Here is a 16,010-nt window from a genome sequence, read left to right on the forward strand (position 1 = left end):
TATTGTCTGTGATGGAGATTTCTGTCCTGAAATTTACATGTTATCGGTTATGCAGAGTTTTGTACGTATAATCAGCGGTAACCGATCTCAGGAAACGCAAGTAGCAGCAGCTTGCTTCTCTCTCCATCTTTATCAAACTACGTTAACCAATGAAACGGATGCCATCCAGATTTCATGAAGGACTTTTACGTAGTGTGCATAGATGACGGGGATCAGAAAAAGAATTTGTAGATAAAACTAGTGAGAGAGAGGAAGCAAGGAAGCACGAGGAGACTGAGTCACAACTACTGCATTAGGAAGAATAGAGGCCTCAATCTACTGGTTATCCGAAATTTATCCAAGTGGGTTTTAGAAGTCAGGTGGGTTGTAATGTACTAGAGATTATGATATTTCACAATTCTGTTACTTTTGGTTTGTTTATAGGGTGAGATTCTGTGAATGCCTGAAAATCATAAAATCAAAATTTCTATTTGATCAAAATTTTAAATTTACAATTTTTATTGTAAATTTCTACTTCTTGTTTGATCCTTGGTTTTAGACAACTAAGCACCTTCTTTTTTGACTGCAACCCATTAAAAAGTATTTTTTACTCAGAATCTCTTAGAAGCAGCAGTCTCCATTTTCTTATGTTGTAACTTTGGTGACTAATGGAATTACACCCATTAGTCTCCTTCTTCCTCAAAAAATCAAGTCTATGAACATAAATTGTTATCATTATGATCTTTAAAACCTCGGAAGGTAGTCTTAGAAATTATATTGCTTGCGAACATCATCAGAAAAATCAGTTGAGATATTCCTGCTATCCTTAGCCATTTGGAAGGTGTACCAGCCTATTATTTCTTCATCTTCCTATTTAGAATGGTTGGTAAAATGGAGCAACTTATTTACCTTTACCATTTTACCACAGTGGCCTGGGCGCTATTCGGATAGCAGCATTAGAATGCTACCTCTAGTGAACTGCATTCGAGTCTCCCTGCACCAAGAAGCCAATTGCTCGACTTTCTCCTAAATTTCAACCAATTCTTTACAAAAAGAACTCTAAATGTAGAGACATATGGCTGCAATGCTTTGAGGGCGGCAAAAATGAGTTGCACCAGAGTTTGTTTAAATTGCTACATGCATCACAAGAGTAGTTGTGGAGCAGTTCTATTAGGCTGTTAAATTGGATTAGCAAGTGGTCATCCTGATGGGAGTCGCCATCTCCAACGAGCTACACCAATGCTTCCCTCCAATCACAAAGCTGCAGTTTCGGAGACATTTGTAGACGATCTACACCAAGGCTTCTTTAAATGGATACATGTCTAGAAGGAAGAGTTGCATGTCCCTTAGGAGGGAAGAAGGCCAAGCCACAGTTAGATGTTATGCCGTTGGAGCTCAGCAACGGCCGGCCAAGCGATCAAATCGATGGATTGGAGAGCGCAAGGCTAGAAGATTGAAGTATTGGGACCAAGGTCCGCCATACCGGTACCAGTCGGCGTACCGGTGGCGGCCCGGACCGGTACGTACCGGTCCCATGCCGGTTCTCCAACGATGAGCTACCGGTATCGAATTCCATGCTGATGCAGTACCGATCCCAGGGCGGACCGGTACGTACCGGCCCCAGATCAGACCGGTACGTACCGGCCTATACTGACTGGTACGGCAGACCATGATTGGGACAATTTTTTTCTGTTACTAGGAATCAGAACAAAATATTTTAAACCATCAGTTATTTGATAGCTCTTTCTTCATTTCTTCATTTTTGTTTTGGATTGGTATGAGCTATGAACAGGTAGAGATGAACCAATTTGTGATGCACCTGCTGGTGCTGTCGCATGTGTTTGCAATCCCTGCACCGAAGAATGTATGCGTGCAGAAGCTGGAGAGAGGCCTGCTAACCATCGAGAACGTTGTTGATGTTTTCCAGCTAGCAAGTCTTTTTGATGCTCCACGGCTCAGCCTTATTTGCCACCGGATGATGGTAAAAAACTCAAGGTGGTATTTGACCTCTGAGGGGTGGAAGGTGATGAAGCAAAGCAATCCAAGGTTGGATCAGAAGGAGCTTCTGGAATCCGTGATCGATGCTGATGCAGTGATTTCTAATGCACTGCTTTGATTTTTCATATCTTTTGTAGGAGTTATTCCATAATTTTTCGTGTGAGCTCCCAAATCTTCATTGCAACTAGGATAAATGGCAATTACTTCTCTCGGGTCTTATTTGTTCATTTGGTGCTACTGTCAAGGACCAATTCAGTTTATCGGAGAACATTATGTCAATACCTAGATGGCATTAACATTATGACAATACCTGGATGACATTGCCAGTAGCTGTTATCTCTGCTTGCCACTACTCCTTCCTAATATTTATATGACATGACAGAAAGGTTTATCAATTAGAATTTGAGCTAAAAAATATTCTAATTCTTAATATTGTGAAGGAAAGCTGGTTTCTAAAAACCAGTTCTGCATGATCAGCTTGAAGTGGCGAATGCTATTATGACACATTCTTCGCTTCTAATGACTCATGGGGAAAAAATGAGATATATCAGAAGAGTAACAATGAGATGAAAAGAGTTGATGCCACGAATGCTTTTAGGTTCTAACTTCATTCAAACACAGAAGTGCTCTAAACTCATTTCTTTCAATTCTTTCAGAGAGAATGAAAGGTTGAAGCAATTGGAGGAGAGTAGGATCTATCTCCAGCTACATGAGGCAATGGAGGCCCTTGTTCACATATGTGTTGGGAATTGTATCCTAAATGTCAATCGTCGGCATATTGATGATTGAATTTTGTAAATAAATTGACAAATTAATAAAGTATTATTTGGCATTATTCATCATTTCATCTTCAAATGAACTCTTATATGATGAAGTCCTTAGGACTTATGTTATGATAAAGGAGGATTTATCTTTGAGTCCTTAAACTTGTTCGCGACCAAATGATATGTTGTTACTAGGATGACAACATTATCGAGATTAGGTCGTTGTGTGACATATACGTTGGTTGTCCTCTTAACCAAGGAGTGTGGAGACACTGGTATGCCATACAGGTGAAGTGTAGGAGTACATTTCACTGAACGTGACCAATTCCGGAACGCTCTACTGTCAAGAGATGTTCCGAGTGGATATGGGTATAAGTTTGGCCCTCTGACCTGAGATCGCAACCTGTGACTAGCAAGCAACTCACTGTACTTTGGTACCGGACTACCTGAATTTCTAATTCAGTGACGGAAGGTCACTGGGTGCAGTCAAGTACTTGCGTAGTCAGTTGTGAGTCGAGATGGAATTGACGCCTCCTGGAAATAGAAGATAATGTCTTGTGATTAATTTAGCAAAACCTTGGCCAGGGTAATCCCAGTAAGGAGTCACAGGATATCTAAAGTTAATCACATAATGGATGTATTAATTATAGGGTTGACAGTGAGCTCTAAGTCATCCTGGCATTAGGAGTCAAAGGGATTGAATTATACAGTAACCATAGTCCAGGGTTCCAGAATATTTGCTTCGCATATATTCGGCTTATCCGGACGTCGGGTACCATTGCTAGATGGTCACATCGATTAGTATAGGAAGACGTTCCTATACTACCGGCTTAGGTTCGAACCTATGAGGTCACACGCATAGAAGTTTCTAGGTTGATCAAATGGCTGATTGATGATTAAGAATCATTCAGGAGTAATTTGGTCAATTCGATTGACAAATTATCCTAAGCAAAAGTTGCATTAAAATAATTATTGAATTATTTGAGGATTAATTAGCAATTAGATTGCTAATGAACTCAATTTGATTGAGTAAATTGGGCTTAGGTTGAGCCAAATTAAATAGGATTCAATTTGGGCTGCATCAGGGTTTGACCTAATTGGATTGGGTTCAACCCAAGTAGATTGAGCTTGACCCAATTGATGGGACTTGACCCAATTGGATTGGGCTTGATCCAAATCAATTAGAAGACCTTATTTGATGTGGATTATGAGTCCAAATAATCAGAATTGAATAAGGAGAAGAATCCCTAAATTTTAGGAACCCATCCTTATCTTCTTGGAGAAGAATGACACCTTAATTTATTCCCAATATTTTCTATGCCTATCCTCTTTATTTTTGGCCAAAAATTGGCGTGAGAAGAGAAGAGGCGTGGGGCTATAATTCCTATAAAAATGGCGCCTTTAATCTTTCTAGAAAGATTTAGATGAATTTCCTAATTTGTAGGGATTGCATGGTGCATGAAATAGGGTGGTCTGCGGCTGAACTTTGGATGCATGAATTCCTATCTTTTAGGGATCCAAAATGCACGAAATTTGGATATGTTTATCTCCTCTTAGCTGCCAAACCACTAGAATTTTTTGGAAATTTTATCAGCCAAATTAGTTGGCTAAATTAGGTGTGATACGTGTGGGGATCTTTTGGCTATAAAAGACCCCCATGCCTTAGGTTCAAGATATACCATATTTAGAGGTTTCAAAAAATTCTGAAAAAATTCCCTGAGGGCCTCCATCCCTTCTTCTCCTTCTTCCTCACGTCCATCCTCCATCTCCTTGAAGAACAATCAAAGGTTGAGTGTTTAGAAGGAGAAAGCTTCAGCCATTGCTGCGTTCCTGCGCGAGCTAGCACTCCCGCGGAAGACGATCTACCTAGGGCTTCGCGTGTACTTCTCATAGAGGCCATTCGTATGCGTGGCTGCGAAGTCAAGGATCAGATCCATAAGTTTCTTCCATCATAAAAGGTATTAATCCCACATCAATATTTTATTTTGGAGTCAGGGTCTAGGTCTGATTTTTCGAGGTTTTATCCTCCTTTGGGGCTCCTCACGGAGTTATCTCCAGAATCTATTCGATGGATATTTGGAGATTAATTGGAATAGAGTTCTTAAGTTTCAGATCTGATAGTTAATCATGCATGAAAGTTTTAGCATAATTGTTTAAACGATTCCGGCATAATCCTATGTGTTCTTAAGGTGCTGATTTCTAGATTTGATCTTGTAAGCATGCATGAATTAAATTATTTGATTCGATTTTTCCGCTGCGTTTTAAAATATAAAAAGAACTACGTATGGCTTGATCCCCCTTATGAAGGGGTACGTAGGCAACCTGATCAGGTTCAGCCATGGTTTTTATAAAAAAAAAATCAGCATGCTTAACACCGAAGAACCTAGGATTCACTTTCAGTGGTATCAGAGCCAGGTTCATGTTTAAACTTTTATATTTTAATTCTTGTAATTAAATCTAAAATCATGAGCATGCTTAGATTAGATCTAAAGTATTTTTTATGATTGATTTAATTGCTGATTATGCATGATTAACTAGATCTGAAATTTTGAATGCATATGATGCATGTTTGTGTTAAGATTTGTAACATAAATAAATCTGAAATCATAATATTATTTAGATTAGATCTAAATAAAATTTATGATTCATATGATCTCTGATTTTAATGAACAAATCAGATCTGAAAATAAAAGTAAAAAAATAAATACATAAGATGTATGTTGTTTGTATTAATTCATGTTGTTATGTATATGTGATGCATGAACATTAAATATAATGACTTAAACATGAATTAAATCTGATTACATGTGATTAATTACAAAAACTCAGATATGAAAATATGTTTTAAGAACTGAAAGATTGTAATTAATATGTAATTAAAAAGAAATAAACAATGATCAAAACTTTCATAAGTCTAAACTTAATTGAGAATTAAGTGTTATGAAATAGAATTGTAACTCAATTAATTGACATTGCATAATTCTTTGGGCATATGGGTTAGCTTGAATCAAGTTCCTAGGATTGGGTTAGACCTAAGATTAGAATCATACATGGACAAATAGAATTAATTGATCAAATCTAATTAAGTAGTAACTAGATTAGGTTAAGAAAATTTTAGATCAATTTACAATAGTTGTAGATGGATCAAGTCCATATCTTTGATTAGACCAAGATGGAACTTGATTTAGGCTCAGAAGTGTAGCCCGAGTCATTTGAGTAATCAAATCGAAATTGATTAACCAGTCGGTGTCTGAGGTAAGTTTGGCAGTTTTGACCGGTGGTTTTTAATTGGGAGCTACTCGCACTGATTCGTCTTTGTCGAGTTAATGCCATATCCCTTCCACCGATCTCACTTACCTGGCCGACATGGTCAATCACATTTTGATTGGATCACTTAATGATTCGAGTTAGCCCATGCCTACAAGAAAAATCAGTTTGACTGATTTAGGTGCCTCCTTAACCGATTTGAGTCTAATCTGATTTGGTGAAGTCAGTGGGAGAAATTAGACTAACCGGATCTTCTTATCTATCCTAATTAAGAAATCCTCTAAAATTATTAGGTCCTTAAAATGAAATGGTTATGGGGATAACTAGGTCATAGCCTCCCATTAAGTTGGGTGATAATGGGTCCAATGTTTTGATAATTATTGGAGGCGCGACACGCCTGGTACTTATCAAGCATTGGAATTGTCATTCAATATATGATGAGTTAAGTGTACCTTCAATAGGCGGTCAGGTGAGCCGAGCCACACTCGGGCTTGGTCGTATATTAGTTGATTAGACTTAACCCTATCATTTAATGGTTGGACCTGACTAGGGTATTCGGTGGAGGTGCCACACGCCTGCCGAAGAACCTAGGGCAAAATTATCACTAGAAGTTGCTTGGTGAAGCAACTGGTTTAGAACCTACCAATAGGTGCATATGGGTTAGCCGAGCCACACTCGGGCCTATATGCGATCTATTGGGTTCTAGTGCCCACTAAAGAATTAGGAGTAATTTTTCGAATTGGAGGTAGAGGCTACCAATTTGTATAAAATAGTGGGAGTATCTTTAGACTAAAGTCCAAGTCTACTGTGTTTAGTCAATTCATATACTAATAGCTACATTTTCTTTTATACAGAAATGGCCACTAATTTGTCACTTCTCTCATTATTGGATAATGACAAGTTGACAGGTCCCAACTTCAATAATTGGTATAGAAAACTGAAAATTGTGCTAGAGCATGAATGGATCCTTTATGTGATAACAAATCCGGCACCTGAGCAGCCCGCTGCTAATGCACGGGGTACAGTCAGAGACACTTATCAGAAGTGGCTCAGTGATCATATCACTGTCCGTTGCATTATGCTCGCTGCAATGAATGATGAGTTTAGTAGGCATTTTGAGAATGCGCAGCCGGAAGACATCATTCAAGTGTTGAATGAATCTTTCGGTATTCCTGATGATGTTGAAAGGCACAAGACTAGTTGTGCTATTTTTAGCGCACGTATGAAGGATGGGGCTTCGGTGACCGATCATGTATTGTACATGATTGAGTTAATCGAGGGCCTAGGCACTTTCGGATCTCCCCTACATGATCAATTGGGGAAGGATGCTATACTGAATTCTCTTCCTGGTTCGTACTGCCCATTTCTCACCAACTTTCGTATGACGAAACTGGTAGTAAATTATCACCAATTGTTGGGTTTACTACAAACTTTTGAGAAGGATCACCAACTCCTAAAAGGGTCGGTGAATTTAGTGGGAGGTTCGTCCAGAGGTCGTGGTACCTTTAAAGGAAAGAAGAAAAATAAGAATCAAAAGAAAAAGGTGCAACGTGCTAAGCTAAGTCAAACCAAAAAGATTAAGGCTGACCACAATCTGGCAGAATGCTTCTATTGTAAGAAGCAGGGGCATTGGAAGAGGAATTGTCCTCAGTACCTTACCTCACTTGACCCGAACAGGCCAAGCAAGAGAAAAGGGCAATCAGTTGCTGATCAAGGTATTGATATGATAACACCTTGTAATTTCTCTATATGTGATAATTCGACCTGGGTATTAAATACTGGAAGTCCGTTTAATATATGCAATTCGTTGCAAGGACTTCAGGTCAATGAGAGATTTGAAAACAGCGAGAGATTCCTGAATGTTGGAGATGGAAGATCTGTTCTAGTTCTAGCTTTAGGAAATCTCAAACTTGTTTTCAATTCTCATATAGTTGTCTTGAGTGATTGTCACTATTGTCCTACATTCTTATTGAATGTAATTTTCGTAGGCCTTTTGGCCATGAACGGTTATGAAATTTCAATAAAGAAATGTTCTTGTGATATCATTATGAATGGTGTTACTGTACTGGCATCTACTTGTTATCACAACCTGTTAATGTAATGTACACGTCAAGTAAGCGTCCTAGAATAGATAATGTCACGGATGTCTACCTTTGGCATCATAGGCTAGGTCATATTAACAAGAGCAAGATGAACATGTTAAGTAAAGAGGGAATCCTCAATGTTAATGATTGTGAATCATTGACAACCTGTGAGTCATGTCTTCTTGGTAAGATGACCAAATCACCTTTTACCGAAAAAGGTGAACGAGCCAGTGATTTATTGACCCTTGTACATTCTGATGTATGTGGGCCAATGAGCACAAATGCTAGAGGTGGGTATTCATATTTCATTACGTTTACAGACGACCTTTCTAGGTATGGTTATGTCTATTTAATGAGACATAAATCTGAATCATTTGAAATATTCAAATTATATCGTAATGAAGTAAAAAAACAAACTGGAAAGAGTATTAAAACTCTTCGATCAGATCGAGGAGGTGAATACCTCATCAGTGAATTTTTGACATATCTAGGAGAAAATGAAATTCTCTCTCAATGGACTCCTCCTGGTACACCACAGTATAACGGTGTATCAGAAAAAAGAAATCGAACTCTGTTAGACATGGTTTGATCCATGATGGGGTTTGCGAGTCTGCCCATATCCTTTTGGGGATATGCACTTGAGTCAGCCTGCTACATTCTAAATAAGGTTCCAAGTAAGTCTGTAAATAAAACACCACATAAGATGTGGACTGGACGTAAGTTGATGCTCTCTCACTTTAGGGTTTGGGGGTGTCTAGCGTACGTCAAACATTTGAAAACAGACAAACTTGAACTCAAGTCTGACAAATGTTTTTTTGTTGGTTATCCTAAAGAAACTAAAGGATATTACTTCTACTTTGCTGAAGAACAAAAGTTGTTCGTAAGCAATAGAGCTGTTTTCTTAGAGAAAGAATTCCTTAGTGAAGGAACTAAAAGCTCTAATGTTGAGCTTAAGGAAGTTCAACATATAGAAGATCCGACACCATCTACTGAACCAGTTGAGTCGGATTTGATTAGATCAGATCCAGAACCCATATTAAATGCACCATTAAGGCGATCGGGTAGAGTACCACGTCAGCCGGACAGATACTAGGGTTTCTTGGTCCGGGACAGGGATCCTATCGAACTTGATGAAAACGATGAGGATCCGATCACATATATGGATGCAATGCAGAGGTATGACTCTGATAAATGGCTTGGAGCCATGCAATCCAAAATGGAATCCATGAAGGTCAATGATGTTTGGACATTAGTTGACCCACCCGAAGGAATTAAACCCATAGGGTGTAAATGGATATTCAAAAGGAAACGGGGCGCAGACGGAAAGGTAGAGACCTATAAAGCCCGTCTGATTGCCAAGGGTTATCGTCAACGTTATGGTATTGACTATGACGAGACGTTTTCTCCTGTGGCAATGCTCAAGTCCATTCGGATTGTGCTTGCGATAGCAGCACATTTAGACTATGAAATCTGGCAAATGGATGTAAAGACCGCATTTCTAAATAGAGATTTAGAAGAGAAAGTGTATATGATACAACCTGAAGGTTTTACATCTGCAGATGAGTCTAAAGTGTGCAAGCTTCAAAAATCCATTTATGAATTAAAGCAAGCTTCACGGAGTTGGAATATACGTTTTGATAAGGTAATCAAAACATATGGCTTCATTAAGAATGAAGAGGAACCTTGCATTTATAAATGGGCAAATAGTTCAGTTATCATATTTCTTGTTTTGTATGTGGATGACATTCTTTTAATCGGGAATGACATTCCTGCATTACAAGGAATAAAGGTTTGGCTATCATCTCAATTTGCCATGAAGGATTTGGGAGAAGCATCTTACATCCTAGGGATGAAGATCTATAGAGATAGATCTAGAAGATTACTTGGATTATCCCAATCCACATACATTGATACTATACTGAAGAGGTTCAGTATGATTAATTCTAAGAAAGGCTATCTTCCGATGGGCCATGGAATTAATCTCTCTAAAAGGGATTGTCCGACAACCCCTCAAGAAAGAGAGAGTATGGATAGAATTCCATATGCTTCGGCAGTGGGATCTATAATGTATGCCATGACATGTACTAGACCAGACGTGGCATACTCACTAGGAGTAGTGAGCAGATACCAGTCTGATCCAGGTAGCAACCACTGGAAGGTTGTAAAAACCATCCTTAAGTATTTGAGAAATACTAAAAATCAGTGGCTTGTCTACGGTGATTCTGACTTAAAACTTGAGGGATATACCGATTCAAGTTTTCAGTCAGATCAAGATGATAGCAAGAGCGTGTCGGGATATATCTTCACTCTTAAGGGTGGTGCTATTTGCGGGAAGAGTTCCAAGCAGCACACAGTGGCGGATTCTACAGAAAATTGAAATAAAAGAAAATATGGCTGACCTATTTACCAAAGTCCTCGGCATCAAAGAGTTCAACAAATACAAGTCGAAGATGGGTATTAGATACTGTGCCGATTGGCTTTAGGCTAAGTGGGAGTTGTTGGGAATTGTATCCTAAATGTCAATCGTCAGCATATTGATGATTGAATTTTGTAAATAAATTGACAAATTAATAAAGTATTATTTGGCATTATTCATCATTTCATCTTCAAATAAACTCTTATATGATGAAGTCCTTAGGACTTATGTTATGATAAAGGAGGATTTATTTTTGAGTTCTTAAACTTGTTCGCGACCAAATGATATGTTGTTACTAGGACGACAACATTATCGAGATTAGGTCGTTGTGTGACATATACGTTGGTTGTCCTCTTAACCAAGGAGTGTGGAGACACTGGTATGCCATACAGGTGAAGTGTAGGAGTACATTTTACTGAACGTGACCAATTCCGGAACGCTCTACTGTCAAGAGATGTTCCGAGTGGATATAGGTATAAGTTTGGCCCTCTAACCTGAGATCGCAACCTGTGACTAGCAAGCAACTCACTGTACTTTGGTACCGGACTACCTGAATTTCTAATTCAGTGACGGAAGGTCACTGGGTGCAGTCAAGTACTTGCGTAGTCAGTTGTGAGTCGAGATGGAATTGACGCCTCCTGGAAACAGAAGATAATGTCTTGTGATTAATTTAGCAAAACCTTGGCCAGGGTAATCCCAGTAAGGAGTCACGGGATATCTAAAGTTAATCACATAATGGATGTACTAATTATAGGGTTGACAGTGAGCTCTAAGTCATCCTGGCATTAGGAGTCAAAGGGATTGAATTATACAGTAACCATAGTCCAGGGTTCCAAAATATTTGCTTCGTATATATTCGGCTTATCCGGACGTCGGGTACCATTGCTAGATGGTCACATCGATTAGTATAGAAAGACGTTCCTATACTACCGGCTTAGGTTCGAACCTATGAGGTCACACGCATAGAAGTTTCTAGGTTGATCAAATGGCTGATTGATGATTAAGAATCATTCAGGGGTAATTTGGTCAATTAGATTGACAAATTATCCTAAGCAAAAGTTGCATTAAAATAATTATTGAATTATTTGAGGATTAATTAGCAATTAGATTGCTAATGAACTCAATTTGATTGAGTAATTGGGCTTAGGTTGAGCCAAATTGAATAGGATTCAATTTGGGCTGCATCAGGGTTTGACCTAATTGGATTGGGTTCAACCCAAGTAGATTGAGCTTGACCCAATTGATGGGACTTGACCCAATTGGATTGGGCTTGATCCAAATCAATTAGAAGACCTTATTTGATGAGGATTATGAGTCCAAATAATCAGAATTAATTGGATAAGGAGAAGAATCCCTAAATTTTAGGAACCCATCCTTATCTTCTTGGAGAAGAATGACACCTTAATTTATTTCCAATATTTTCTATGCCTATCCTCTTTATTTTTGGCCAAAAATTGGCGTGAGAAGAGAGGAGGCGTGGGGCTATAATTCCTATAAAAATGGCACCTTAGATGAATTTCCTAATTTGTAGGGATTGCATGGTGCATGAAATAGAGTGGTCTGCGACTGAACTTTGGATGCATGAATTCCTATCTTTTAGGGATCCAAAATGCACGAAATTTGGATATGTTTATCTCCTCTTAGCTGCCAAACCACCAGAATTTTTTGGGAATTTTATCAGCCAAATTAGTTGGCTAAATTAGGTGTGATACGTGGGGGGATCTTTTGGCTATAAAAGACCCCCATGCCTTGGGTTCAAGATATACCTTATTTAGAGGTTTCAAAAAATTCTGAAAAAATTCCCTGAGAGCCTCCATCCCTTCTTCTCCTTCTTCCTCACGTCCATCCTCCATCTCCTTGAAGAACAATCAAAGGTTGAGTGTTTAGAAGGAGAAAGCTTCAGCCATTGCTGCGTTCCTGCGCGAGCTAGCACTCCCGCGGAAGACGATCTACCTAGGGCTTCGCGTGTACTTCTCATAGAGGCCATTCGTGAGCGTGGCTGCAAAGTCAAGGATCAGATCCATAAGTTTCTTCCATCATAAAAGGTATTAATCCCATATCAATATTTTATTTTGGAGTCAGGGTCTAGGTCTGATTTCCCGAGGTTTTACCCTCCTTTGGGGCTCCTCACGGAGTTATCTCCAGAATCCATTCGATGGATATTCGGAGATTAATCGGAATAGAGTTCTTAAGTTTCAGATCTGATAGTTAATCATGCATGATAGTTTTAGCATAATTGTTTAAATGATTCCGGCATAATCCTATGTGTTCTTAAGGTGCTGATTTCTAGATTTGATCTTGTAAGCATGCATGAATTAAATTGTTTGATTCGATTTTTCCGCTGCGTTTTAAAACATAAAAAGAACTACGTATGGCTTGATCCCCCTTATGAAGGGGTACGTAGGCAATCCGATCAGGTTCAGCCATGGTTTAAAAAAAAAAAAATCAGCATGCTTAACACCGAAGAACCTAGGATTCACTTTCAATATGCAGAGATGGATGTCGGACGATAGGGGCCTCCCAACAAGGTTCTAAAGCGAAGCGCAGCACGTCACAACTTCCCAGCTTGCAAAGGACTGGAAGCACTCGTCCGGCACTTGGCTGGCTGCAAGAACCGAGTCCTCACTGGCTGCACTCATTGCAAGAGGATATGGCAACTGCTTTAGCTCCACTCTCGGCTATTCATCCAAGTAGATGGATGCAAAGTTCCCCTCTGCAGGTATTCATCATAACGATAATTCCATTTGTTATCAAGTCATCAGCTGAATTCCTTTTGATTTGAACGGTACCAGTATAGCGTGCTAAATACTACGTACTGCCGTCCATTACAGGCATTTCAAGGAGAAGTGGCATCAGAAAAAGAAAGACGAGGTGCAGTGGAAGCTGTTGGCGAGCAAAGTGCTAGAAGCCAAGAGCTTCTCTGGAGCTCCCTTGCTACAATCTATGGATGCTGTGTGCGCCTAACCTAGTGTCACTTCCTAAGGGCTTCTCTCTGGCCAGATATCTTCATGGTAGATTCCAAATATACTGTGAAGATTGCAATTTTTTTTTGATGGGAGGATTATAATATAATGTGCATGAGTGAACGAATAGTCATACTTGATCAGTATCGATAGTTGGCTAACTGAATTCACTTCATTTGGGTTGATATTGCAAATGGAGATGTACTCTCGAACTCTAACATTCTTTGCATACTGCAATGTGGCATGCACAATCCTACAAGAGTTTCAATATGGGAAGGTACAGCAACTTAGTCTTCTGATCAACAAAACAAAACTCTTTATGTTCAAAAGATGCTGACATAGTGGGCTGGAAATTTTTGTGAAATTATTTGAAACTTTCAAACAATGAATGCTCCTACTTGTAGGTCTGGATGAGGTCATTTTCTTCACTGTTTCTTCTTACAAGAATCAACATTTTCAGTCCTCATTATCAGTCATTTGGTTTGAGGCCATTTAGCTTCTTTTGCTTGCATCTGTTCCTCTCCTCTCTTGATAATGTAACTCATCTTTGCCCCTCATCTCTATTGTAAATATGATTAATCTTCAGTAAAAGCCGGGTGGCTCCTTTTGCCTCCCTTTACATCAAAAAAGAGTTTCAATATGCATCATAAATTGTCCTACTCTTTGACCCTCTTTTTTTCAATATTTTTTTTATATTAAAAGGGTTTCTTATTACATTCCATGGCTGATTTTAATAAATGCTGATTAATAGAAATGAGGATTTTTAGAATCATTGTTGATCACAATTCTCCCAATTACATATTATGCTAATGCAAGTGACCCTCCATTTGTAGTCTATGATGCTACTAAAAAGCCGTCCATGCGCAGCATAGTAAAGTTTGTGCTCCTTTTCAGGTCATGGTCTTAAACGTGGATCCAAGTTGTTGACCAACTAGTTGGGCTGTGGGTTGGGTTACGCACCACAAAAACCAAACCTAATGCATTCAAGTCCAGACTCAATGCAAGAATAAGAAAATGAATAATTGTTTATGTAATCAGAAGAAAAGTTAATAAAAACAAGTACAAAGAATTAAAGAAAATGTTAATGTGGATATCTATTGTCAACAAGAACATGATTCAATGATATCACTTCAATTGAAACTTAATTAAGTTCCTAATCTATAAATCTAGGTATCGATTTTGAAGTCATAGCTAGATGAGGTTGGGTCATTTATTAACTCCAGATGGCTTGCTTCAATGTTTGTTTAATCAGAAACATTTAATCCGTTTTAATAAATTACAATTCAAATTTTACCATTATCATGAAAAGTCTAGCTTAATAGACTGAAGCATGAGTACGATATTTGTTTCATTCTACCAGATATCAGAATGAACCATTTGTAACTTACTTGGATTGTATCACCCTCTTATCATTTGGATAAAGAGGCGTGGGGTTAATTTCAGTCAGAGTCTGGTAAAAAGTAAAGATTAGCCTATCCTAAACTTTTAAAAAGAAAAAGAATGGACCTTTGTAGAGCAATTTGAACTCAAGCAATAAACAAAGAAAATGGATCTCTGTGTTCTTCATCCTTTTCCCTTCTTCTTTTCGTGTCATTGAGCAAGAACTTTGTGTTGTTCTCTATGGAGACAAATCCCATGGTAGCAGTAGAGATAAGAGTATTTATAAAGCATGAAATTGCTTTGTAAGTTATAACAATAGAGACCTAATTCTAAATCAATGCTATCGAGTTAGTCCAAAGATTCAAAGCTTATTATATAACAACTACAATTCAAGTATATCTTTACTGCAAGCGCAATTGTATGTGTTTTTTTTTTTGGGGTACAATAGCGGTCCCTACGGATGTGGATGCGGCCAACAAAATCCAAAAACAACAAAACAGATAAAGAACTCGGCACTATGTCATGCTCCCTCCAAACAAAATCTTCAGAATGGTGAGCCGCATAGGAAGCAACCCAATCAACAGCACAGTTTGTTTTTCTATAGATATATGTGACCTGATAGGCACCACACTCCTACAGTAGTCTGCGAATATCAAGTAGTAATGGCTTGCTCTCACCTGCATACCTCCGACCCCTGATCCAATCAATCACTGTGGTGGAGTCTCCCTCAAGGATGATCTGGTCTGCACGTAGAGTCTGTCAGGCATAGGAGATGCCCTCCTAGGTGGCTCTAAGCTCAGCACACACCACCGAAGAATCGAAAAACTGCTGCCCCCCCCACTGCTATTAGTCTGGACTTATGATCTCTGATGATGAAGCCTGTGCCTCCGCCTCTTTCATCATCGGCCACATTGCCATCAAAATTCACCTTCAGAAAACCAGGAGATAGAGGCATCCAGGATACGAAAACATATCTGGATGCGGCAAGAGCAGAAGGAGGGGCCTCAAATATTTCTGGCCAACTTGGTGGGTGAAATCTCAGCAGTGCCGAAGAACTCCTCCGTATGCAGTAATGTTTTGGCCACCACCGCTCTTGATATGTGATTTAATACCCATAAATCTTCTTACACGTCCCATTTTAGTGCATACAGATAGTCCT

The sequence above is a fragment of the Phoenix dactylifera genome, chromosome 6 (assembly GCF_009389715.1).
Source record: "Phoenix dactylifera cultivar Barhee BC4 chromosome 6, palm_55x_up_171113_PBpolish2nd_filt_p, whole genome shotgun sequence".
NCBI lineage: Eukaryota > Viridiplantae > Streptophyta > Magnoliopsida > Arecales > Arecaceae > Phoenix > Phoenix dactylifera.